We start from the raw sequence: 24401 nt of genomic DNA on the forward strand, positions 1-24401 counted from the left end.
CTGTCTACCATCTGCCCGGTACACTTGAAACTGGTATTAATCTGTGAAGAGCACACTTCTACAGCCTGCTAGCTAGCAGCCATCAAAGATGAGCATTTGCCCACTGAAGTTGGTTATGATGCCCAACTGCAATCAGGTCAAGACCCTGGTGAGGACGACAAGGACATGCAGATGAGCTTCCCTGAGACATTTCTCAAAGTTTGTGCCGAAAATCTCCGGTTGTGAAAACCCACAGTTTCAACAGCTGTCCGAGTGGCTGGTCTCAGACAACAGCTCTGGTGGACATTCCTGCAGTCAGAATGCCAGTTGCTCACGCTCCCTTAAAACTAGAGACATCTGTAGCATTGGGTTGTGTGACAGAACTGTACATTTTAAGAGTCGCCTTTTATTGTCCCCAGCACAAGGTTCACCTGTGTAATGATCATGCTTTTTAATCAGCTTCTTGATATGCTACACCTGTCAGGTGGTACTTCCCGTGGCTATGATAATATTAGCTATAATATGGCACATTTTTCTCTCTGCCCCATGGAAGAAGAACATGTTTAAAGTGGGGGGGCATGGAAGAAGAACATGTTTTAAAGTGGGGGGGCCATGGAAGAAGAACATGTTTTAAAGTGGGGGGCCCATGGAAGAAGAACATGTTTTAAAGTGGAGGGGGCGGTGGGGGGCACATGGAAGAAGAACATGTTTTAAAGTGGGGGGGGGGGGGGGCATGGAAGAAGAACATGTTTTAAAGTGGGGGGGCCCATGGAAGAAGAACATGTTTTAAAGTGGGGGCCCCATGGAAGAAGAAAATGTTTTAAAGTTGGGAGGGGGCCATGGAAGAAGAACCTGTTTTAAAGTGGGGGGGCATGGAAGAAGAACATGTTTTAAAGTGGGGGGGGCCCATGGAAGAAGAACATGTTTTAAAGTGGAGGGGGCGGTGGGGGGCACATGGAAGAAGAACATGTTTTAAAGTGGGGGGGGGGGGGGGCATGGAAGAAGAACATGTTTTAAAGTGGGGGGGCCCATGGAAGAAGAACATGTTTTAAAGTGGGGGGCCCCATGGAAGAAGAAAATGTTTTAAAGTTGAGAGGGGGCCATGGAAGAAGAACATGTTTTAAAGTGGGGGGGGGCATGGAAGAAGAACATGTTTTAAAGTGAGGGGGGCCCATGGAAGAAGAACATGTTTTAAAGTGGGGGGGGGTGCCTTGCTTGGACCTTGCAGGGCCCCGTGAAACTGTGCTACACCACTGGGGTAGGTTTATTGCCTTGGTTTCGGTCACAGATTAAGCCCAATCCTGGACTGAAAGGCCTTTTCAATGGAGTGTGGAGAATGAAACAGAGCCAGACATCTCTGTCTATGGCTGCCAGTGTCCTGTTGAACACTACTGCTCCTCCTCTCTACTTTCCAGGTGCTGTTCAATCACAACTACCTTCTGGATTTTGTGGAGGAGTCAAAGCAACCTCCTTCCTCCTATACAAACAAAGTTCACCTGAATTCCACAATTTGTTTTGTTTCATGACTGTAAATATGGTTCTGAGAGCAGGAATTAAAACTTAGACAGCAGAGGAAGAATTCTGTTATTGTGTTTTACTTATCCGGTAAATCAGATTGCTGGGTTTGATTAAATGTGTTAGGTATTGTTCATAGTTTGAAACAAATGTTTGATTGCTCACAATCCTGGCCCCTCTCATTTCAGTATGATAACTGGTATCAATAAAGGATAAATAAATGCAAGAGTTTTACCACCAGTAATATTACAACTCCTTGTACCAATTGTCTAGAAAGGCCCACAGAACAGACAGGCACAGAGTAAGCTTTTCATTTTTTCAATTAAGGTTGGCCTAGTCGAAAAGAAGGGCTCGTCCGGGATTTGAACCCGGGACCTCTCGCACCCTAAGCGAGAATCATACCCCTAGACCAACGAGCCTGTCTGTAAAACGACACTGAGATTTTGAAAATCACTTAAATGCCACGCATGTAATGAAAACTTTGATTCTTTACTGGTACTGCACTGTCTTCTGGTGGTGCTGAGAGGTACTGCTGTCGATTTTGGGGCGTTTGGACAATGGCCACTCAAATCTGTAGATCAGGATTGCACTATAGGGAGACGAGACCTGGTCGTTAATTTGCAATCAACTGGGGAATTAATTAACACAAAGGGAAGAGCGCTCGATCAGCATGTGAGAGGAAGCGCCACAAAGTCATCATTATGTCTAAACCCCGCCTATTTCTAAAAATGTTCTTCTGCAAATCTGATTTGAACCCTAACCTTAACTACACTGCTCACCTTGTGGCGAACCCTAACCTTAAATGAAGTCCAAAACATACATTTTTACGTCATGGACAATTTCGACTTTTGGGCTGTGGTAACTAATGACAACCATGAGAGCATTAGTTCTGCCAACTATAGGTATTCTACCCCAACATCCGTAACACTGGAGTTAAAATGGATGATACGATGTGTTATAACAGAATGTGTCTCGTTGGTCTAGGGGTAATGATTCTCGCTTAGGTTGCGAGAGGATCCGGGTTCAAATCCCGGATGAGCCCGTCTTTTAATGTGTCACTGTCACAATGGAAAACCACGTAGAAATTCTGATCAGCAATCATTTGACCAAAGCCTCCCACCACCTGAAAAGTTTCTTCCCTGGCCTGTGGCCCCTCACCAACAGGAAATCTGACCCATTCAGACTGAAGGGCTATGCACTCTGTGCTGCACACCACATCACGCCATCTCTGAACTGCACACAAAATAACTTCACTATACTGTATTGCACTCTGTCCATCTCTCTGTATTTAGATATATTCATACTGATACCGTAAATATGAACATCCCCTGTATATCAACTGTATACCCACTGTATATCAACCGTATACCCACTATAACTCAACTGTATACCCACTATAACACAACCATATACCCACTATAACTCAACTGTACACCCACTATAACTCAACTTTACACCCACTATAACTCAACTGTATACCCACTATAACTCAACCGTATACCCACTATAACTCAACTGTACACCCACTGTGTATCAACCATATACCCACTATAACTCAACTTTACACCCACTATAACTAAACTTTACACCCACTATAACTCAACTGTATGCCCACTATAACTCAACCGTATACCCACTATAACTCAACTGTACACCCACTGTGTATCAACCATATACCCACTATAACTCAACTTTACACCCACTATAACTCAACTTTACACCCACTATAACTCAACTGTATACCCACTATAACTCAACCATATACCCACTATAACTCAACTGTATACCCACTATAACTCAACTGTATACCCACTGAGTATACACCGTACGCTCACTGTATCAAGCCTATACCCACTGTACATTTGTATATCTTCTAATTCTATTACTCTACCTAGTTGTATATAATGTATATCAACTTTGTTTAAACTCTGACTATAAATTTGATTTAATTCGATTTAAATGATGTCTGGCTCCTACTCCTACTAGTCTCCTACTAGTCTCCTACTAGCAGCACCATATCCCCTGGTGACGTTCAGAGTATGTTGTCTTCTACTAGCAGCACCATATCCTCTGGTAATGTTCAGAGTATGTTGTCTTCTACTAGCAGCACCATATCCCCTGGTAACACTCAGAGTATGTTGTCTCACACTAGCAGCACCATATCCCCAAGTAACGTTCAGAGTATGTTGTCTCACACTAGCAGCACCATATCCCCTGGTAACACTCAGAGTATGTTGTCTCACACTAGCAGCACCATATCCCCTGGTAACACTCAGAGTATGTTGTCTCACACTAGCAGCACCATATCCCCAAGTAACGTTCAGAGTATGTTGTCTTCTACTAGCAGCACCATATCCCCTGGTGACGTTCAGAGTATGTTGTCTCACACTAGCAGCACCATATCCCCAAGTAACACTCAGAGTATGTTGTCTTCTACTAGCAGCACCATATCCCCTGGTGACGTTCAGAGTATGTTGTCTTCTACTAGCAGCACCATATCCCCTGGTGACGTTCAGAGTATGTTGTCTTCTACTAGCAGCACCATATCCCCTGGTGACGTTCAGAGTATGTTGTCTTCTACTAGCAGCACCATATCCCCAAGTAACACTCAGAGTATGTTGTCTTCTACTAGCAGCACCATATCCCCTGGTAACACTCAGAGTATGTTGTCTTCTACTAGCAGCACCATATCCCTGGTGACGTTCAGAGTATGTTGTCTTCTACTAGCAGCACCATATCCCCTGGTGACGTTCAGAGTATGTTGTCTTCTACTAGCAGCACCATATCCCTGGTGACGTTCAGAGTATGTTGTCTTCTACTAGCAGCACCATATCCCCTGGTGACGTTCAGAGTATGTTGTCTTCTACTAGCAGCACCATATCCCCAAGTAACACTCAGAGTATGTTGTCTTCTACTAGCAGCACCATATCCCTGGTAACACTCAGAGTATGTTGTCTTCTACTAGCAGCACCATATCCCCTGGTGACGTTCAGAGTATGTTGTCTTCTACTAGCAGCACCATATCCCCTGGTGACGTTCAGAGTATGTTGTCTTCTACTAGCAGCACCATATCCCCTGGTGACGTTCAGAGTATGTTGTCTTCTACTAGCAGCACCATATCCCTGGTAACGTTCAGAGTATGTTGTCTTCTACTAGCAGCATCATATCCCCTGGTGACGTTCAGAGTATGTTGTCTTCTACTAGCAGCACCATATCCCCTGGTGACGTTCAGAGTATGTTGTCTTCTACTAGCAGCACCATATCCCCTGGTGACGTTCAGAGTATGTTGTCTTCTACTAGCAGCACCATATCCCCAAGTAACACTCAGAGTATGTTGTCTTCTACTAGCAGCACCATATCCCCTGGTGACGTTCAGAGTATGTTGTCTTCTACTAGCAGCACCATATCCCCTGGTGACGTTCAGAGTATGTTGTCTTCTACTAGCAGCACCATATCCCCTGGTGACGTTCAGAGTATGTTGTCTTCTACTAGCAGCACCATATCCCCAAGTAACACTCAGAGTATGTTGTCTTCTACTAGCAGCACCATATCCCCTGGTAACACTCAGAGTATGTTGTCTTCTACTAGCAGCACCATATCCCCTGGTGACGTTCAGAGTATGTTGTCTTCTACTAGCAGCACCATATCCCCAAGTAACACTCAGAGTATGTTGTCTTCTACTAGCAGCACCATATCCCCTGGTGACGTTCAGAGTATGTTGTCTTCTACTAGCAGCACCATATCCCCAAGTAACACTCAGAGTATGTTGTCTCACACTCGCAGCACCATATCCCCTGGTGACGTTCAGAGTACGTTGTCTCACACTAGCAGCACTATATTCACAAGTAAAAAGTACAAGTATCAGGCTTGTTGGTCTAGGGGTATTATTCTTGCTTAGGGTGCAAGAGGTCTGGGGTTCAAAACCCATAAGAGACAACTTCTTAATGTCAGAATATCAGAGTGATGTTAATTAACCAGGAATACGACTTTCCCAAAGGGGATCCTTTGTCCGCACCACCCGGGGCATTTGAACTGATTCAAGAGGCCGACCCAAAATTCATGCCACTGGAGGGAGACAGAGCAGTCTTCTGGTCAGACTTTGGAGGCACGCACACCACCCACCTCTTCTGAGTATATTACTCACTAATATCCAGTCCCTAGATAACAAGGTTGATGAAATCAGGGCAAGGGTTGCTTTCCAGAGAGACATCAGGGATTGTAACATACTCTGTTCAATGGAATCATGGCTCTCTCTGAATATGCTGTGGAAGTTGTCACAGCCGTGTATATCCCCCCTCAAGCTGATACCATGACGGCCCTCAAGGAACTTCACTGGACTTTATGCAAACTGGAAACCATGTATCCTGATGCTGCATTTATTTTAGCTGGGGATTTTAACAAAGCAAATTTGAGAACACGGCTATCTAAATTCTATCAGCAAATCAACTGTAACACTCGTGCTGGAAAAACACTGGTCCATTTGCATGTTCTTCACAAAGAGAGCAACAGATGCTACTGAGCCAGATGTCTATGTGTCAGGGGAGAAGCTCCAGGTGGTATCTGATTTTAAGTACCTTGGCATCATACTTGATTCCAACCTCTCTTTTAAAAAGCATGTGAAAAAGGTCATTCAAATAACCAAATTCAACCTAGCTAATTTCTGATTTATACGAGATTGTTTGACTACAGAGGTAGCAAAACTGTACTTCAAATGATACTCCCCACTTAACATACTGTTTGACTAGTTGGGCCCAAGCTTGCTGTACAACATTAAGACCTATTCAGTCTGTCTACAAACAGGCTCTCAAAGTGCTTGATAGGAAGCCCAATAGCCATCATCACTGTTACATCCTCAGAAAGCATGAGTTCCTGAGCTGGGAAAATCTTGTGCAATACACCGACGCATGTCTTGTATTCAAGATCCTAAATGGCCTGGCTCCCTCCAATCAGTAGTTTTGTTAAACAGAAAACCCAAACATATGGCAGCAGATCCACAAGGTCTGCCATGAGAGGTGACTGTATAGTTCCCTTAAGGAAAAACACCTTTAGTAAATCCGTTTTCTCTGTGAGAGCTTCCCATGTCTGGAATACACTGCCATCAGACACACATAACTGCACCACATATCACACTTTCACAAAATGCTTGAAGACATGGCTAAAGGTCAATCACATTTGTGAATATGGTCCCTAGTTGTGTGTTGCCGCTTTCCATGTTGTCTGTTGTCTGTAGCTTGTGAGGTGTGGAAACACCTTGATGCTTTTATGAATTTTGTCTCGCTGCTTTTTTTTTTCTATGTTGCTCTGTCTGTATGCTATGTCTCACTTGTCCTATATTGCTATTGTCTATGGTGCTATTGTCTATATTGTAATAGTTTTTAATAACCTGCCCAGGGACTGCGGTTGAAAATTAGCCGGCTGGCTAAAACCAGGACTTTTACTGAAACGTTGATTAATGTGCACTGTCCCTGTAAAAATAAAATAAACTCAAACTCAAGCATGCAGATGAGCTTCCATGAGACATTTGTGACAGTTTGTGCCGAAATACTTTGGTTGTGAAAACCCACAGTTTCAACAGCTGTCCGAGTGGCTGGTCTCAGACGACTCCGCTGGTGAAGAAGCCGGATGTGGAGGTCCTCGGCTAGCGTGGTTAAAAGTGGTCTACGGTTGTGAGGCCAGTTGAATGTACTGCCAAATTCTCTAAAATGATGTTGGACGCAGCTTTTGGTAGAGAAATTAACATTCAAATTCTCTGACAACAGCTCTGGTGGACATTCTTGTAGTCAGCATGCCAGTTGCTCACGCTCCCTTAAAACTAGAGACATCTTTAGCATTGGGTTGTGTGACAGAACTGAACATTTTAGAGTGGCCTTTTATTGTCCCCGACACAAGGTTTATCTGTGTAATAATCATGCTTTTTAATCAGCTTCTTGATATGCCACACCTGTCAGGTGGTACTTCCCGTGGCTATGATAAGATTAGCTATAATATGGCACATTTTTCTCTCTGCCCCATGGAAGAAGAATATGTTTAAAGTGGTGGGGGCATGGAAGAAGAACATGTTTTAAAGTGGGGGGGCCATGGAAGAAGAACATGTTTTAAAGTGGCGGGGGGCCATGGAAGAAGAACATGTTTTAAAGTGAGGGGGCCCATGGAAGAAGAACATGTTTTAAAGTGGGGGGGGCATGGAAGAAGAACATGTTTTAAAGTGAGGGGGCCCATGGAAGAAGAACATGTTTTAAAGTGGGGGGGGGGGTGCCTTCTGCTTGGACCTTGCAGGGCCCCGTGAAACTGTGCTACACCACTGGGGTAGGTTTATTGCCTTGGTTTCGGTCACAGATTAAGCCCAATCCTGGACTGAAAGGCCTTTTCAATGGAGTGTGGAGAATGAAACAGAGCCAGACATCTCTGTCTATGGCTGCCAGTGTCCTGTTGAACACTACTGCTCCTCCTCTCTACTTTCCAGGTGCTGTTCAATCACAACTACCTTCTGGATTTTGTGGAGGAGTCAAAGCAACCTCCTTCCTCCTATACAAACAAAGTTCACCTGAATTCCACAATTTGTTTTGTTTCATGACTGTAAATATGGTTCTGAGAGCAGGAATTAAAACTTAGACAGCAGAGGAAGAATTCTGTTATTGTGTTTTACTTATCCGGTAAATCAGATTGCTGGGTTTGATTAAATGTGTTCTGTATTGTTCATAGTTTGAAACAAATGTTTGATTGCTCACAATCCTGGCCCCTCTCATTTCAGTATGATAACTGGTATCAATAAAGGATAAATAAATGCAAGAGTTTTACCACCAGTAATATTACAACTCCTTGTACCAATTGTCTAGAAAGGCCCACAGAACAGACAGGCACAGAGTAAGCTTTTCATTTTTTCAATGAAGGTTGTCCTAGTTAAAAAGAAGGGCTCGTCCGGGATTTGAACCCGGGACCTCTCGCACCCTAAGCGAGAATCATACCCCTAGACCAACGAGCCTGTCTGTAAAACGACACTGAGATTTTGAAAATCACTTAAATGCCACGCATGTAATGAAAACTTTGATTCTTTACTGGTACTGCACTGTCTTCTGGTGGTGCTGAGAGGTACTGCTGTCGATTTTGGGGCGTTTGGACAATGGCCACTCAAATCTGTAGATCAGGATTGCACTATAGGGAGACGAGACCTGGTCGTTAATTTGCAATCAACTGGGGAATTAATTAACACAAAGGGAAGAGCGCTCGATCAGCATGTGAGAGGAAGCGCCACAAAGTCATCATTATGTCTAAACCCCGCCTATTTCTAAAAATGTTCTTCTGCAAATCTGATTTGAACCCTAACCTTAACTACACTGCTCACCTTGTGGCGAACCCTAACCTTAAATGAAGTCCAAAACATACATTTTTACGTCATGGACAATTTCGACTTTTGGGCTGTGGTAACTAATGACAACCATGAGAGCATTAGTTCTGCCAACTATAGGTATTCTACCCCAACATCCGTAACACTGGAGTTAAAATGGATGATACGATGTGTTATAACAGAATGTGTCTCGTTGGTCTAGGGGTAATGATTCTCGCTTAGGTTGCGAGAGGATCCGGGTTCAAATCCCGGATGAGCCCGTCTTTTAATGTGTCACTGTCACAATGGAAAACCACGTAGAAATTCTGATCAGCAATCATTTGACCAAAGCCTCCCACCACCTGAAAAGTTTCTTCCCCTGGCCTGTGGCCCCTCACCAACAGGAAATCTGACCCATTCAGACTGAAGGGCTATGCACTCTGTGCTGCACACCACATCACGCCATCTCTGAACTGCACACAAAATAACTTCACTATACTGTATTGCACTCTGTCCATCTCTCTGTATTTAGATATATTCATACTGATACCGTAAATATGAACATCCCCTGTATATCAACTGTATACCCACTGTATATCAACCGTATACCCACTATAACTCAACTGTATACCCACTATAACACAACCATATACCCACTATAACTCAACTGTACACCCACTATAACTCAACTTTACACCCACTATAACTCAACTGTATACCCACTATAACTCAACCGTATACCCACTATAACTCAACTGTACACCCACTGTGTATCAACCATATACCCACTATAACTCAACTTTACACCCACTATAACTAAACTTTACACCCACTATAACTCAACTGTATGCCCACTATAACTCAACCGTATACCCACTATAACTCAACTGTACACCCACTGTGTATCAACCATATACCCACTATAACTCAACTTTACACCCACTATAACTCAACTTTACACCCACTATAACTCAACTGTATACCCACTATAACTCAACCATATACCCACTATAACTCAACTGTATACCCACTATAACTCAACTGTATACCCACTGAGTATACACCGTACGCTCACTGTATCAAGCCTATACCCACTGTACATTTGTATATCTTCTAATTCTATTACTCTACCTAGTTGTATATAATGTATATCAACTTTGTTTAAACTCTGACTATAAATTTGATTTAATTCGATTTAAATGATGTCTGGCTCCTACTCCTACTAGTCTCCTACTAGTCTCCTACTAGCAGCACCATATCCCCTGGTGACGTTCAGAGTATGTTGTCTTCTACTAGCAGCACCATATCCTCTGGTAATGTTCAGAGTATGTTGTCTTCTACTAGCAGCACCATATCCCCTGGTAACACTCAGAGTATGTTGTCTCACACTAGCAGCACCATATCCCCAAGTAACGTTCAGAGTATGTTGTCTCACACTAGCAGCACCATATCCCCTGGTAACACTCAGAGTATGTTGTCTCACACTAGCAGCACCATATCCCCTGGTAACACTCAGAGTATGTTGTCTCACACTAGCAGCACCATATCCCCAAGTAACGTTCAGAGTATGTTGTCTTCTACTAGCAGCACCATATCCCCTGGTGACGTTCAGAGTATGTTGTCTCACACTAGCAGCACCATATCCCCAAGTAACACTCAGAGTATGTTGTCTTCTACTAGCAGCACCATATCCCCTGGTGACGTTCAGAGTATGTTGTCTTCTACTAGCAGCACCATATCCCCTGGTGACGTTCAGAGTATGTTGTCTTCTACTAGCAGCACCATATCCCCTGGTGACGTTCAGAGTATGTTGTCTTCTACTAGCAGCACCATATCCCCAAGTAACACTCAGAGTATGTTGTCTTCTACTAGCAGCACCATATCCCCTGGTAACACTCAGAGTATGTTGTCTTCTACTAGCAGCACCATATCCCCTGGTGACGTTCAGAGTATGTTGTCTTCTACTAGCAGCACCATATCCCCTGGTGACGTTCAGAGTATGTTGTCTTCTACTAGCAGCACCATATCCCCTGGTGACGTTCAGAGTATGTTGTCTTCTACTAGCAGCACCATATCCCCTGGTGACGTTCAGAGTATGTTGTCTTCTACTAGCAGCACCATATCCCCAAGTAACACTCAGAGTATGTTGTCTTCTACTAGCAGCACCATATCCCCTGGTAACACTCAGAGTATGTTGTCTTCTACTAGCAGCACCATATCCCCTGGTGACGTTCAGAGTATGTTGTCTTCTACTAGCAGCACCATATCCCCTGGTGACGTTCAGAGTATGTTGTCTTCTACTAGCAGCACCATATCCCCTGGTGACGTTCAGAGTATGTTGTCTTCTACTAGCAGCACCATATCCCCTGGTAACGTTCAGAGTATGTTGTCTTCTACTAGCAGCATCATATCCCCTGGTGACGTTCAGAGTATGTTGTCTTCTACTAGCAGCACCATATCCCCTGGTGACGTTCAGAGTATGTTGTCTTCTACTAGCAGCACCATATCCCCTGGTGACGTTCAGAGTATGTTGTCTTCTACTAGCAGCACCATATCCCCAAGTAACACTCAGAGTATGTTGTCTTCTACTAGCAGCACCATATCCCCTGGTGACGTTCAGAGTATGTTGTCTTCTACTAGCAGCACCATATCCCCTGGTGACGTTCAGAGTATGTTGTCTTCTACTAGCAGCACCATATCCCCTGGTGACGTTCAGAGTATGTTGTCTTCTACTAGCAGCACCATATCCCCAAGTAACACTCAGAGTATGTTGTCTTCTACTAGCAGCACCATATCCCCTGGTAACACTCAGAGTATGTTGTCTTCTACTAGCAGCACCATATCCCTGGTGACGTTCAGAGTATGTTGTCTTCTACTAGCAGCACCATATCCCCAAGTAACACTCAGAGTATGTTGTCTTCTACTAGCAGCACCATATCCCCTGGTGACGTTCAGAGTATGTTGTCTTCTACTAGCAGCACCATATCCCCAAGTAACACTCAGAGTATGTTGTCTCACACTCGCAGCACCATATCCCCTGGTGACGTTCAGAGTACGTTGTCTCACACTAGCAGCACTATATTCACAAGTAAAAAGTACAAGTATCAGGCTTGTTGGTCTAGGGGTATTATTCTTGCTTAGGGTGCAAGAGGTCTGGGGTTCAAAACCCATAAGAGACAACTTCTTAATGTCAGAATATCAGAGTGATGTTAATTAACCAGGAATACGACTTTCCCAAAGGGGATCCTTTGTCCGCACCACCCGGGGCATTTGAACTGATTCAAGAGGCCGACCCAAAATTCATGCCACTGGAGGGAGACAGAGCAGTCTTCTGGTCAGACTTTGGAGGCACGCACACCACCCACCTCTTCTGAGTATATTACTCACTAATATCCAGTCCCTAGATAACAAGGTTGATGAAATCAGGGCAAGGGTTGCTTTCCAGAGAGACATCAGGGATTGTAACATACTCTGTTCAATGGAATCATGGCTCTCTCTGAATATGCTGTGGAAGTTGTCACAGCCGTGTATATCCCCCCTCAAGCTGATACCATGACGGCCCTCAAGGAACTTCACTGGACTTTATGCAAACTGGAAACCATGTATCCTGATGCTGCATTTATTTTAGCTGGGGATTTTAACAAAGCAAATTTGAGAACACGGCTATCTAAATTCTATCAGCAAATCAACTGTAACACTCGTGCTGGAAAAACACTGGTCCATTTGCATGTTCTTCACAAAGAGAGCAACAGATGCTACTGAGCCAGATGTCTATGTGTCAGGGGAGAAGCTCCAGGTGGTATCTGATTTTAAGTACCTTGGCATCATACTTGATTCCAACCTCTCTTTTAAAAAGCATGTGAAAAAGGTCATTCAAATAACCAAATTCAACCTAGCTAATTTCTGATTTATACGAGATTGTTTGACTACAGAGGTAGCAAAACTGTACTTCAAATGATACTCCCCCACTTAACATACTGTTTGACTAGTTGGGCCCAAGCTTGCTGTACAACATTAAGACCTATTCAGTCTGTCTACAAACAGGCTCTCAAAGTGCTTGATAGGAAGCCCAATAGCCATCATCACTGTTACATCCTCAGAAAGCATGAGTTCCTGAGCTGGGAAAATCTTGTGCAATACACCGACGCATGTCTTGTATTCAAGATCCTAAATGGCCTGGCTCCCCCTCCAATCAGTAGTTTTGTTAAACAGAAAACCCAAACATATGGCAGCAGATCCACAAGGTCTGCCATGAGAGGTGACTGTATAGTTCCCTTAAGGAAAAACACCTTTAGTAAATCCGTTTTCTCTGTGAGAGCTTCCCATGTCTGGAATACACTGCCATCAGACACACATAACTGCACCACATATCACACTTTCACAAAATGCTTGAAGACATGGCTAAAGGTCAATCACATTTGTGAATATGGTCCCTAGTTGTGTGTTGCCGCTTTCCATGTTGTCTGTTGTCTGTAGCTTGTGAGGTGTGGAAACACCTTGATGCTTTTATGAATTTTGTCTCGCTGCTTTTTTCTATGTTGCTCTGTCTGTATGCTATGTCTCACTTGTCCTATATTGCTATTGTCTATGGTGCTATTGTCTATATTGTAATAGTTTTTAATAACCTGCCCAGGGACTGCGGTTGAAAATTAGCCGGCTGGCTAAAACCAGGACTTTTACTGAAACGTTGATTAATGTGCACTGTCCCTGTAAAAATAAAATAAACTCAAACTCAAGCATGCAGATGAGCTTCCATGAGACATTTGTGACAGTTTGTGCCGAAATACTTTGGTTGTGAAAACCCACAGTTTCAACAGCTGTCCGAGTGGCTGGTCTCAGACGACTCCGCTGGTGAAGAAGCCGGATGTGGAGGTCCTCGGCTAGCGTGGTTAAAAGTGGTCTACGGTTGTGAGGCCAGTTGAATGTACTGCCAAATTCTCTAAAATGATGTTGGACGCAGCTTTTGGTAGAGAAATTAACATTCAAATTCTCTGACAACAGCTCTGGTGGACATTCTTGTAGTCAGCATGCCAGTTGCTCACGCTCCCTTAAAACTAGAGACATCTTTAGCATTGGGTTGTGTGACAGAACTGAACATTTTAGAGTGGCCTTTTATTGTCCCCGACACAAGGTTTATCTGTGTAATAATCATGCTTTTTAATCAGCTTCTTGATATGCCACACCTGTCAGGTGGTACTTCCCGTGGCTATGATAAGATTAGCTATAATATGGCACATTTTTCTCTCTGCCCCATGGAAGAAGAATATGTTTAAAGTGGTGGGGGCATGGAAGAAGAACATGTTTTAAAGTGGGGGGGCCATGGAAGAAGAACATGTTTTAAAGTGGCGGGGGGCCATGGAAGAAGAACATGTTTTAAAGTGAGGGGGGCCCATGGAAGAAGAACATGTTTTAAAGTGGGGGGGGCATGGAAGAAGAACATGTTTTAAAGTGAGGGGGCCCATGGAAGAAGAACATGTTTTAAAGTGGGGGGGGGTGCCTTGCTTGGACCTTGCAGGGCCCCGTGAAACTGTGCTACACCACTGGGGTAGGTTTATTGCCTTGGTTTCGGTCACAGATTAAGCCCAATCCTGGACTGAAAGGCCTTTTCAATGGAGTGTGGAGAATGAAACAGAGCCAGACATCTCTGTCTATGGCTGCCAGTGTCCTGTTGAACACTACTGCTCCTCCTCTCTACTTTCCAGGTGCTGTTCAATCACAACTACCTTCTGGATTTTGTGGAGGAGTCAAAGCAACCTCCTTCCTCCTATACAAACAAAGTTCACCTGAATTCCACAATTTGTTTTGTTTCATGACTGTAAATATGGTTCTGAGAGCAGGAATTAAAACTTAGACAGCAGAGGAAGAATTCTGTTATTGTGTTTTACTTATCCGGTAAATCAGATTGCTGGGTTTGATTAAATGTGTTCTGTATTGTTCATAGTTTGAAACAAATGTTTGATTGCTCACAATCCTGGCCCCTCTCATTTCAGTATGATAACTGGTATCAATAAAGGATAAATAAATGCAAGAGTTTTACCACCAGTAATATTACAACTCCTTGTACCAATTGTCTAGAAAGGCCCACAGAACAGACAGGCACAGAGTAAGCTTTTCATTTTTTCAATGAAGGTTGTCCTAGTTAAAAAGAAGGGCTCGTCCGGGATTTGAACCCGGGACCTCTCGCACCCTAAGCGAGAATCATACCCCTAGACCAACGAGCCTGTCTGTAAAACGACACTGAGATTTTGAAAATCACTTAAATGCCACGCATGTAATGAAAACTTTGATTCTTTACTGGTACTGCACTGTCTTCTGGTGGTGCTGAGAGGTACTGCTGTCGATTTTGGGGCGTTTGGACAATGGCCACTCAAATCTGTAGATCAGGATTGCACTATAGGGAGACGAGACCTGGTCGTTAATTTGCAATCAACTGGGGAATTAATTAACACAAAGGGAAGAGCGCTCGATCAGCATGTGAGAGGAAGCGCCACAAAGTCATCATTATGTCTAAACCCCGCCTATTTCTAAAAATGTTCTTCTGCAAATCTGATTTGAACCCTAACCTTAACTACACTGCTCACCTTGTGGCGAACCCTAACCTTAAATGACGACCAAAACATTTTACGTCATGGACCATTTCGACTTTTGGGCTGTGGTAACTAATGACAACCATGAGAGCATTAGTTCTGCCAACTATAGGTATTCTACCCCAACATCCGTAACACTGGAGTTAAAATGGATGATACGATGTGTTATAACAGAATGTGTCTCGTTGGTCTAGGGGTATGATTCTCGCTTAGGTTGCGAGAGGACCCGGGTTCTAATCCCGGACGACCCCGTCTTTTAATGTGTCACTGTCACAATGGAAAACCACGTAGAAATTCTGATCAGCAATCATTTGACCAAAGCCTCCCACCACCTGAAAAGTTTCTTCCCCTGGCCTGTGGCCCCTCACCAACAGGAAATCTGACCCATTCAGACTGAAGGACTATGCACTCTGTGCTGCACACCACATCACGCCATCTCTGAACTGCACACAAAATAACTTCACTATACTTTATTGCACTCTGTCCATCTCTCTGTATTTAGATATATTCATACTGATACCGTAAATATGAACATCCCCTGTATATCAACTGTATACCCACTTTATATCAACCGTATACCCGCTATAACTCAACTGTATACCCACTATAACACAACCATATACCCACTATAACTCAACCATATACCCCCTGTATATCAACTGTATACCCACTGTATATCAACCGTATACCCACTATAACTCAACCATACACCCACTATAACTCAACTGTATACCCACTGTATATCAACTGTATACCCACTATAACTCAACTGTATACCCACTATAACTCAACTGTATACCCACTATAACTCAACTGTATACCCACTATAACTCAACTGTATACCCACTATAACTCAACTGTATACCCACTATAACTCAACTGTATACCCACTGTATATCAACTGTATACCCACTATAACTCAACTGTATACCCACTATAACTCAACTGTATACCCACTGAGTATACACCGTACGCTCACTGTATCAAGCGTATACCCACTGTACATTTGTATATCTTCTAATTCTATTACTCTATCCAGTTGTATATAATGTATGTTAACTTTGTTTAAACTCTGTCAAAAAATGTATTTAATTTAATTTAAATGATGTCTGGCTCCTACTCCTACTGGCTCCTACTAGTCTCCTACTAGCAGCACCATATCCCCTGGTGACGTTCAGAGTATGTTGTCTCCTACTAGCAGCACCATATCCCCAAGTAACACTCAGAGTATGTTGTCTCACACTAGCAGCACCATATCCCCTGGTGACGTTCAGAGTATGTTGTCTTCTACTAGCAGCACCATATCCCCAAGTAACACTCAGAGTATGTTGTCTCACACTAGCAGCACCATATCCCCTGGTAACGTTCAGAGTATGTTGTCTCACACTAGCAGCACCATATCCCCAAGTAACACTCAGAGTATGTTGTCTCACACTAGCAGCACCATATCCCCTGGTGACGTTCAGAGTATGTTGTCTTCTACTAGCAGCACCATATCCCCAAGTAACACTCAGAGTGTGTTGTCTTCTACTAGCAGCACCATATCCCCTGGTAACGTTCAGAGTATGTTGTCTTCTACTAGCAGCACCATATCCCCAAGTAACACTCAGAGTATGTTGTCTCCTACTAGCAGCACCATATCCCCTGGTGACGTTCAGAGTATGTTGTCTTCTACTAGCAGCACCATATCCCCTGGTGACGTTCAGAGTATGTTGTCTCACACTAGCAGCACCATATCCCCTGGTGACGTTCAGAGTATGTTGTCTTCTACTAGCAGCACCATATCCCCAAGTAACACTCAGAGTATGTTGTCTTCTACTAGCAGCACCATATCCCCTGGTAACGTTCAGAGTATGTTGTCTCACACTAGCAGCACCATATCCCCAAGTAACACTCAGAGTATGTTGTCTCACACTAGCAGCACCATATCCCCTGGTGACGTTCAGAGTATGTTGTCTCCTACTAGCAGCACCATATCCCCTGGTGCTGTTCAGAGTATATTGTCTCCTACTAGCAGCACCATATCCCTGGTGACGTTCAGAGTATGTTGTCTCACACTAGCAGCACTATATTCACAAGTAAAAAGTACAAGTATCAGGCTTGTTGGTCTAGGGGTATTATTCTTGCTTAGGGTGCAAGAGGTCTGGGGTTCAAAACCCATAAGAGACAACTTCTTAATGTCAGAATATCAGAGTGATGTTAATTAACCAGGAATATGACTTTCCCAAAGGGGATCCTTTGTCCGCACCACCCGGGCATTTGAACTGATTCAAGAGGCCGACCCAAAATTCATGCCACTGGAGGGAGACAGAGCAGTCTTCTGGTCAGACTTTGGAGGCACGCACACCACCCACCTCTTCTGAGTATATTACTCACTAATATCCAGTCCCGAGATAACAAGGTTGGTGAAATCAGGGCAAGGGTTGCTTTCAGAGAGACATCAGGGATTGTAACATACTCTGTTCAATGGAATCATGGCTCTCTCTGAATATGCTGTGGAAGTTGTCACAGCCGTGTATATCCCCCCTCAAGCTGATACCACGACGGCCCTCAAGGAACTTCACTGGACTTTATGCAAACTGGAAACCATGTATCCTGATGCTGCATTTATTTTAGCTGGAGATTTTAACAAAGCAAATTTGAGAACATGGCTATCTAAATTCTATCAGCAAATCAACTGTAACACTCGTGCTGGAAAAACACTGGTCCATTTGCATGTTCTTCACAAAGAGAGCAACAGATGCTACTGAGCCAGATGTCTATGTGTCAGGGGAGAAGCTCCAGGTGGTATCTGATTTTAAGTACCTTGGCATCATACTTGATTCCAACCTCTCTTTTAAAAAGCATGTGAAAAAGGTCATTCAAATAACCAAATTCAACCTAGCTAATTTCTGATTTATACGAGATTGTTTGACTACAAAGGTAGCAAAACTGTACTTCAAATGATTCTCCCCACTTAACATACTGTTTGACTAGTTGGGCCCAAGCTTGCTGTACAACATTAAGACCTATTCAGTCTGTCTACAAACAGGCTCTCAAAGTGCTTGATAGGAAGCCCAATAGCCATCATCACTGTTACATCCTCAGAAAGCATGAGCTCCTGAGCTGGGAAAATCTTGTGCAATACACCGACGCATGTCTTGTATTCAAGATCCTAAATGGCCTGGCTCCCCCTCCAATCAGTATATTTGTTAAACAGAAAACCCAAACATATGGCAGCAGATCAACAAGGTCTGCCATGAGAGGTGACTGTATAGTTTCCTTAAGGAAAAGCATCTTTAGTAAATCCGTTTTCTCTGTGAGAGCTTCCCATGTCTGGAATACACTGCCATCAGACACACATAACTGCACCACATATCACACTTTCACAAAATGCTTGAAGACATGGCTAAAGGTCAATCACAATCACACACAACTTCTGTCCCACTGGGAATGTGATGAAAGAAATAAAAGCTGAAATAAATCATTCTCTCTACTATTATTCTGACATTTCACATTCTTAAAATATAGTGGTGATCCTAACTCACCTAAAACAGGGAATATTTACTAGGATTAAATGTCAGGAATTGTGAAAAACTGAGTTTGAATGTATTTGGCTAAGGTGTATATAAACTTCTGACTTTTTCATTTATTTTTTTCTTCTTGGGGGGGGCTGTTGGAGGTGTCTCAAATGGTTGAGGGACAGTTATTGGGGAACTGTTGGGGGGATCTTGGAGGGTTCGAGTTCACTTTTTTGGCCAGGTGGGAGATCTGTCAACGTGCCCTTGAGCAGGGCATTGACCCTGGATGCTTCTGTGTGTCGCTCTGAATATGAGTCTGTCGGATGACTGGTGTGGTGTAGTTGTTGAACGGGAGTCTGTCGGATGACTGATGTGATGTAGTTGTTGGATGGGAGTCTGTCGGATGACTGGTGTGGTGTAGTTGTTGGATGACTGGTATGGTGTAGTTGTTGGATGACTGGTGTGGTGTAGTTGTTGGATGACTGGTATGGTGTAGTTGTTGGATGACTGGTATGGTGTAGTTGGTGGATGACTGGTGTGATGTAGTTGTTGGATGACTGGTATGGTGTAGTTGTTGGATGACTGGTGTGGTGTAGTTGTTAGATGACTGGTATGGTGTAGTTGGTGGATGACTGGTGTGATGTAGTTGTTGGATGACTGGTATGGTGTAGTTGTTGGATGACTGGTGTGGTGTAGTTGTTAGATGACTGGTGTGGTGTAGTTGTTGGATGACTGGTATGGTGTAGTTGTTGGATGACTGGTGTGGTGTAGTTGTTAGATGACTGGTGTGGTGTAGTTGTTGAATGACTGGTGTGATGTAGTTGTTGGATGACTGGTGTGATGTAGTTGTTGAATGACTGGTGTGGTGTAGTTGTTAGATGACTGGTGTGGTGTAGTTGTTGAATGACTGGTGTGGTGTAGTTGTTAGATGACTGGTGTGGTGTAGTTGTTAGATGACTGGTGTGATGTAGTTGTTAGATGACTGGTGTGATGTAGTTGTTGGATGACTGGTGTGATGTAGTTGTTGAGCGGCTTCACTGCAAGTATATTGTATGTTTCGGATATTCAATAAAATAACAATTTAAAAAATAAACACTCTGTGTGACCCTTAGATAGTCCACTGTAGTAAAATGTAAAAAATGTTTAAAAAAAAAAAAAAAAACTTTATTTATCTAGGCAAGTCATTTAAGAACAAATTCTTATTTACAAATTCAGCCTACTGGGGAACAGGGGGTTAACTGCCTTGTTCAGGGGAACAGTGGGTTAACTGCCTTGTTCAGGGGAACAGTGGGTTAACTGCCTTGTTCAGGGAACAGTGGGTTAACTACCTTTTTCAGGGGAACAGTGGGTTAACTGCCTTGTTCAGGGGCAGAACAACAGATTTTTACCTTGTCAGCTCAGGGATTTGATCCAGCAACCATTAAGTTACTGACTCAATGTTCTAACCATTATCTTCCACCAATAGTTAATAACTAATGGCTATGTAGCCTAAGTGACAACCCATTCTGTTATGCTGGTGAATGAGGACCCAAAAGCGACTTAACAGAAACAGAGTCTTTATTCCAGTTGTTAACAAAAAAACGATAATCCTGGATATTATCTCCGGTAAATACAAAACAGGAAAACTGAAATCCTCTCGTCAGAGGAACGACTGGAGACGCGACCACAGACTGCAGGTCGCTTCGGGAAGGCACAGGCCGTAGCTGACATAGACACCTGCTCACACGCAGCATCTGAAGAAGGCAGAAACACGACAGGAACAAGCACACAGAACAGCAAACATCAAACAATGATCCGACAAGGACAGAAGCGGAAAACAGAGGGAGAAATAGGGACTCTAATCAGAGGGCAAAATAGGGGACAGGTGTGAAAGAGTAAATGAGGTAGTTAGGAGAATGAGGAACAGCTGGGAGCAGGAACGGAACGATAGAGAGAGAGAGAGCGAGAGAGGGAGAGAGGGAGGGGAGAGAGAGGGATAGAAAGAGGGAAAGAACCTAATAAGACCAGCAGGGGAAACGAACAGAAGGGGAAGCACAAGGACAAGACATGACAATATATGACAAAACATGACACATTCATTGGGTAGCCATGATCTATTTGTTTTAGTAACAAACTGACAACTGAACAAGAACAACATGGATATTGCTTTGATTTAGACATTTATTTTGGACTGCGCCCCAGACGATGGGCTATGAAGGCCTGAGTGTCGGTGGGAAGACTTTTAAATGGCCTATATGTGAAAAAAAGACTGGGAGAGATCCAATGTCATACAGCTAAGATGCTGAAATTGTAAGCACACGCAACTTTTATTTCGGTTGCTTTCTCTCCCAGACTTATTTTTTAATGTACACTTAACATTATTATACACTGATCTCAAAAATATAAAAGCAACATGCAACAATTTCAAAGATTTTACTGAGTTACAGTTCATATAAAGGAAATCAGTCATTTTTAAATACATTCATTAGGCCCTGACTGGGAGTACGGATACAGATGTGCATCTGTTGGTCACAGATACCTTAAAAATGTAGGGGCGTGGATCAGAAAACCATTCAGTATCTGGTGTGACCACCATTTTCCTCATGCAGCGTGACACATCTTCTTCACATAGAGTTGATCAGGCTGTTGATTGTGGTCTGATGTGGAATGTTCTCCCACTCCTCTTCAATGGGTGTGCGAATTTGCTTGATATTGGTGAGAACTGGGACACGCTGTCGTACACATCGATCCAGAGCATCCCAAACATGCTCAATGGGTGACATGTCTGGTTAGTATGCAGGCTATGGAAGACCTGGGACATTTTCAGATTCCAGGAATTTGTGTACAGATCTTTGGGACATGGGGCAGTGCATTATCATGCTGAAACATGAGGTGATGGTGGTGGATGAATGGTACGACAATGGGCCTCGGGATCTCGTCACGGTATCTCTGTGCATTCAAATTGCCATATTTAAATGCAATTGTGTTCGTTGTGTTATGTCTGCCCATACCATAATCCCACCACCACCATGGGGCACTCTGTTCACAACGTTGACATCAGCAAACCGCTCGCCCACACGACGCCATACACGCTGTCTACCATCTGCCCGGTACACTTGAAACTGGTATTAATCTGTGAAGAGCACACTTCTACAGCCTGCTAGCTAGCAGCCATCAAAGATGAGCATTTGCCCACTGAAGTTGGTTATGATGCCCAACTGCAATCAGGTCAAGACCCTGGTGAGGACGACAAGGACATGCAGATGAGCTTCCCTGAGACATTTCTGAAAGTTTGTGCCGAAAATCTCCGGTTGTGAAAACCCACAGTTTCAACAGCTGTCCGAGTGGCTGGTCTCAGACAACAGCTCTGGTGGACATTCCTGCAGTCAGAATGCCAGTTGCTCACGCTCCCTTAAAACTAGAGACATCTGTAGCATTGGGTTGTGTGACAGAACTGTACATTTTAAGAGTCGCCTTTTATTGTCCCCAGCACAAGGTTCACCTGTGTAATGATCATGCTTTTTAATCAGCTTCTTGATATGCTACACCTGTCAGGTGGTACTTCCCGTGGCTATGATAATATTAGCTATAATATGGCACATTTTTCTCTCTGCCCCATGGAAGAAGAACATGTTTAAAGTAGGGGGCCATGGAAGAAGAACATGTTTTAAAGTGGGGGGGCCATGGAAGAAGAACATGTTTTAAAGTGGAGGGGGGCGGTGGGGGGGCACATGGAAGAAGAACATGTTTTAAAGTGGGGGGGCGGGGGGGGCATGGAAGAAGAACATGTTTTAAAGTGGGGGGGCCCATGGAAGAAGAACATGTTTTAAAGTGGGGGGCCCCATGGAAGAAGAAAATGTTTTAAAGTTGGGAGGGGGCCATGGAAGAAGAACATGTTTTAAAGTGGGGGGGGGCATGGAAGAAGAACATGTTTTAAAGTGAGGGGGCCCATGGAAGAAGAACATGTTTTAAAGTGGGGGGTGCCTTGCTTGGACCTTGCAGGGCCCCGTGAAACTGTGCTACACCACTGGGGTAGGTTTATTGCCTTGGTTTCGGTCACAGATTAAGCCCAATCCTGGACTGAAAGGCCTTTTCAATGGAGTGTGGAGAATGAAACAGAGCCAGACATCTCTGTCTATGGCTGCCAGTGTCCTGTTGAACACTACTGCTCCTCCTCTCTACTTTCCAGGTGCTGTTCAATCACAACTACCTTCTGGATTTTGTGGAGGAGTCAAAGCAACCTCCTTCCTCCTATACAAACAAAGTTCACCTGAATTCCACAATTTGTTTTGTTTCATGACTGTAAATATGGTTCTGAGAGCAGGAATTAAAACTTAGACAGCAGAGGAAGAATTCTGTTATTGTGTTTTACTTATCCGGTAAATCAGATTGCTGGGTTTGATTAAATGTGTTAGGTATTGTTCATAGTTTGAAACAAATGTTTGATTGCTCACAATCCTGGCCCCTCTCATTTCAGTATGATAACTGGTATCAATAAAGGATAAATAAATGCAAGAGTTTAACCACCAGTAATATTACAACTCCTTGTACCAATTGTCTAGAAAGGCCCACAGAACAGACAGGCACAGAGTAAGCTTTTCATTTTTTCAATTAAGGTTGGCCTAGTCGAAAAGAAGGGCTCGTCCGGGATTTGAACCCGGGACCTCTCGCACCCTAAGCGAGAATCATACCCCTAGACCAACGAGCCTGTCTGTAAAACGACACTGAGATTTTGAAAATCACTTAAATGCCACGCATGTAATGAAAACTTTGATTCTTTACTGGTACTGCACTGTCTTCTGGTGGTGCTGAGAGGTACTGCTGTCGATTTTGGGGCGTTTGGACAATGGCCACTCAAATCTGTAGATCAGGATTGCACTATAGGGAGACGAGACCTGGTCGTTAATTTGCAATCAACTGGGGAATTAATTAACACAAAGGGAAGAGCGCTCGATCAGCATGTGAGAGGAAGCGCCACAAAGTCATCATTATGTCTAAACCCCGCCTATTTCTAAAAATGTTCTTCTGCAAATCTGATTTGAACCCTAACCTTAACTACACTGCTCACCTTGTGGCGAACCCTAACCTTAAATGACGACCAAAACATTTTACGTCATGGACCATTTCGACTTTTGGGCTGTGGTAACTAATGACAACCATGAGAGCATTAGTTCTGCCAACTATAGGTATTCTACCCCAACATCCGTAACACTGGAGTTAAAATGGATGATACGATGTGTTATAACAGAATGTGTCTCGTTGGTCTAGGGGTATGATTCTCGCTTAGGTTGCGAGAGGACCCGGGTTCTAATTCCGGACGACCCCGTCTTTTAATGTGTCACTGTCACAATGGAAAACCACGTAGAAATTCTGATCAGCAATCATTTGACCAAAGCCTCCCACCACCTGAAAAGTTTCTTCCCCTGGCCTGTGGCCCCTCACCAACAGGAAATCTGACCCATTCAGACTGAAGGACTATGCACTCTGTGCTGCACACCACATCACGCCATCTCTGAA

The 24401-nt window shown here is 43.7% G+C and overlaps 4 non-coding genes across 4 annotated transcripts; all 4 read right to left on the minus strand.

Annotated features, from left to right (window-relative positions):
- Positions 1-1841: 1841 nt before the first annotated feature.
- Positions 1842-1913, minus strand: trnap-agg. Its single transcript has one exon. It is a non-coding gene; the product is annotated as a tRNA-Pro (tRNA).
- A 6491-nt stretch (positions 1914-8404) lies between these two features.
- trnap-agg lies at positions 8405-8476 on the minus strand. Its single transcript has one exon. It is a non-coding gene; the product is annotated as a tRNA-Pro (tRNA).
- A 6491-nt stretch (positions 8477-14967) lies between these two features.
- Positions 14968-15039, minus strand: trnap-agg. Its single transcript has one exon. It is a non-coding gene; the product is annotated as a tRNA-Pro (tRNA).
- An 8481-nt stretch (positions 15040-23520) lies between these two features.
- On the minus strand, positions 23521-23592 carry trnap-agg. Its single transcript has one exon. It is a non-coding gene; the product is annotated as a tRNA-Pro (tRNA).
- Between the last annotated feature and the right edge of the window lie 809 nt (positions 23593-24401).

Source organism: Oncorhynchus gorbuscha, linkage group LG09 (assembly GCF_021184085.1).
Source record: "Oncorhynchus gorbuscha isolate QuinsamMale2020 ecotype Even-year linkage group LG09, OgorEven_v1.0, whole genome shotgun sequence".
NCBI lineage: Eukaryota > Metazoa > Chordata > Actinopteri > Salmoniformes > Salmonidae > Oncorhynchus > Oncorhynchus gorbuscha.